Source organism: Mastomys coucha, unplaced genomic scaffold, assembly GCF_008632895.1.
Source record: "Mastomys coucha isolate ucsf_1 unplaced genomic scaffold, UCSF_Mcou_1 pScaffold21, whole genome shotgun sequence".
In the NCBI taxonomy this organism is placed as follows: Eukaryota; Metazoa; Chordata; class Mammalia; order Rodentia; family Muridae; genus Mastomys; species Mastomys coucha.
This window is the reverse complement of record NW_022196904.1, coordinates 106,046,702-106,050,328: the sequence shown is the minus strand read 5'-3', so window position 1 is coordinate 106,050,328 and position 3,627 is coordinate 106,046,702. Positions and strand designations below refer to the sequence as shown.

General features: G+C 44.3%; 1 pseudogene across 1 annotated transcript; it reads right to left on the bottom strand.

Annotated features, from left to right (window-relative positions):
* Positions 1-1,558: 1,558 nt before the first annotated feature.
* On the bottom strand, positions 1,559-3,098 carry LOC116100871 (annotated as a pseudogene). Its single transcript, XR_004122701.1, has one exon. The product of XR_004122701.1 is annotated as a Y+L amino acid transporter 2 pseudogene (transcript).
* Between the last annotated feature and the right edge of the window lie 529 nt (positions 3,099-3,627).

The window sequence follows — 3,627 nt, the reverse complement described above, 5'->3', positions numbered from 1 at the left end:
CAGAAAGTTAATGACCACTTCCAGCAGAGTGGGCTCTCATGAGTCCATACATAGCAAACCTTGCACAGACCCTTAAAGATAACAAACTACTTGATGACTTGAGTCCAGGAGTCCAATGGCAGATCAGCTCAGCTGACAGATCAGGTTATCTACCTGAATTTTGCATAACACCTTATGCAGAACATTTCTGGACTCTTGCAGTTTATATCAGAAACCCAAAGACATTTTATATCAAGTAGAACAAAGATCTACGGTCTTAATAAGACAAAGGATTGTCCTTCAAAATAGCAGTATTACCTGACTTCTGAATAAAGTTGCTCATCTGTCCTTGCTGGACCTGAGCCAGATAATAATAACGTGTCTTATCTATATATTAAAGTATAGCAGGTGTATGATGACAAAAGATCTTGTCTGATCTTTCCAGAGTGGCTACCTAGAAATTATGTAGCCTAAGTTAGCCTCAAATCCAAACTCCTTATATCCCACCATACCAAGTGTTCAGATTACAGATGTGTACCAGCAGGCCAGCTAAGATACTTTTTTCAAACACAATTCACTTATTGCATCCTGTAGACAAATGATCACTAATGGTTTGTTACAACTCATATCCTGGATTAAATATCAATAAATAATGAAATATAGGAGTTGAAATTTGGTGACAGTTGTGGCTTGTCCAGGTAGTAAGAGATGCTCTGCTCAGCTGGAGTGGTGAGGTTTTCTCTCGGCCCTTGTCTCAAGGGCTCTATAGCACCATGAATTCAGCTAGGAAGGCCGCAATCAAGTGGCCCTGGTGAATTCCTCTATGGGCCAGAAGCTCACCGCCTTGCCTAAGGATCCTGACCATGCTGCTAACATGGTCTACGCAAAGTCAGACAGGCAACACCTCCTCAAGGAGATGGATACTCTATACACAATGAAACCCCAAAGATACCCCAACATCCAGACCCACAGATTAGAGGACGTTCATGCCTAGATCCTCAACAGTCTTCTTCCCATCAAGCTCGCTGTTTGCTTGAATGTGAGGGTCCAGGGAGGAGTGTTGTTCCTCGTGTGGAATTCAGGATCCCATGTCAGTTAATGCCTGGCTGTTCATGCTACCCACAACCAAAAAGGGATACAACGCTCTCCTCTAGGAAGAATTTTTGAGCCACAGGAAGAAATGGTAGCATGTCAGACCTCTAAAAATCAAGTAGCTGGACTTGTCCAGAGGAAAACTTCCCATGAAGGAGGCCCAATGTAAACTCCTGGTTTAAACTACAAAGAGCTGTGAATCAAGAGCCAGAGCGGTCAGTCTACTATTCCGTCAGGGCTGCATCTACTCATTAGAAGTAAAAGTACACCAATGCCCCACTCCCAACCTCCCCTCCCTCCAAAATCCCCATCTTCAGGCTGGCCTGACTGCTATCTTCTCATAGCTTACCAGTGAGAGAGCACTGGCCCTGAGCCCCCTCACAGAATGTGGGCCAAGAGGCTCCTCTAATTAAGAAGGTTTAGGGAACTGGTCTTTGGCGGCTATGGTCACAGCTTTCTGGGCCTCAGGGAATGTCATCTCTGGCTTCTAGTCAGTTTTCCTCTCAACATTTTTCTCTTCAGCTACATCTAGCTCAGTCAAGATGCAGAAGTTCTGGGTTACTCTGGTGATGGTACCCAGAACATTCCTAATAAAGAGTGGCCTCTGGGACTTTGGCAAGTAAACACTCATGAAGTAGACAGGGACCCCAGACAGGGCAATCCCAATGCCAATGAGGGAATTGATGGTGTCACTGAAGAGGTGTACAGCCACGAAACAAGGAACATACACAGAACATGATGGGAAGAAAGAGGCTCAGCTTGAGAGGTCAAGGCCAGTCAGGCTCTTTCCAGCAAAGGTAGAGCTGTCCAACAACAGACAAGCCCACAAAGAACCAGTAGCTGAAGCTGAGGTAGTTGATGAGCAGGAAAACGTCCTTCATGACGAGGTAGATAAGTGTCATGGTGCAATTGAACAATAATGCAGGCACAGGTGTAAAGCACTCAATGTGGATCATGGACAGAAGATTCGGGAGGTGGCCCTCACGAGAGCCCAAGAAAAACAACCTAGATGAAGCAAAGATTGATGCATTTAGGCCCCCAAAGCTCGAAAGAGCAACAGCAATGGGGATGGTCCAACTGAACATGCCAAATGTCTGGTCAGCAAATGTCACAGCCACAGCATCACTCTTATGGACATCCTGAATGTTCATCACTGTGTAATAGGCCATGTTTGTAAAGATGTAGATGAGTGTCAAAATTGGCATAGAAATCCCAATAGCCAAGGGCAAATTCCTTTCTGGGTTTTTTATTTCTTCTGTTACAAAATTAAGGGTGTCCCAACCTGATTAAGAGAAGAGGGCAGAGTACAGGGCAAGAGAGAGGTCTCCCACATTCCACAAGGAACCTTTAAAGGCATCCTGAAAGTGCCTAGTGTGTCCCTGACACAGTTTAACAAGGCAAATGATAATGATGGCAATGAGTGCCAGGACCTTGGCATACGTGAATGTGTCTTATACTCGTGTGCCCCACTTGACATAGGCACAGTACACAAACGTCAGCAGACATATGCAGGCAGCAGCAAGGAGACGGTAGGCCACATATGGAGGATCACAGGTCGGGAAGGAGGGCTTGATGATATAGTTGACAAAGGTGATGGTGATGATGGCCTGACTGGTGGACTCGACAATTATAAGTGAGACCTACAGACGGATAAAGGCAATGAGGCCCCCGAAGGCCTCTAGAATATAAGCATAGCTAGTCCATGACTTGGTGATAGTGGTCCCCAGTTCTACATAACAAAGGGCACACACAACAGAGAAGGGCCCACCAATGGCCCACACTACAAGTGACAACCCATAGGAAGCAGTATATTTTAGAACACCCTTGAGCGAGACAAAGATTCCTGAGCCAATCATGTTGCCCACCACCAGGCTAACCCAGTTCAGCAAGGAGATCTCCTTCTTCAGCTGCATAGTTTCTGGAGATCATTGAGACAGTGAATTGGCATCTTCTTTTACAGTGTGCTGGTTGGCCTTGGGGAGAAGATGGTAGGTAGGTGTGGGGCTCCCAAGCACCCTGGCTTCCATGGTAAATGATTCCTGTACACCTGTGTTCTGTGTGGCCTCCTCAGCTCTGACAGTCACCTCCTTGTGGCCCAGAGCTGCCAGGATGCGCCATCGTCCCTGCTGCTTAAGCCCCGCCCACGCCACGTCACTCGCCTTAAAAACATATTTTAAGTAAATAGAATTAAATCATATTCTTGTTTCCCTTTTGTACCCCAACTCTTCCCAGAGACCCCCCTTCATACCTACAATATCTTTTTTGTCATATTCCTTAAAATTTATAAAATATTGCAACAATAAAGATAAGTATTATAAAAGTTGTTTGATATAAAACAAGAGTCAATTTAACAGTCTTATGTAGATGCTCGTCTACAGCAATAGTGGAAATACATTTTTCTCAATATAAATTTTAAATAACTCCAAACATATTAACTGTGTATTTCAAAATAAAACATCACTAATAGTATTTTCTTAAATGAACATAAATATATAAAGTCTTTTTGTTTGTCTGTTTTGTATTTAGTAGAGCTTAAAATCTTGGCTCTTACTGTGG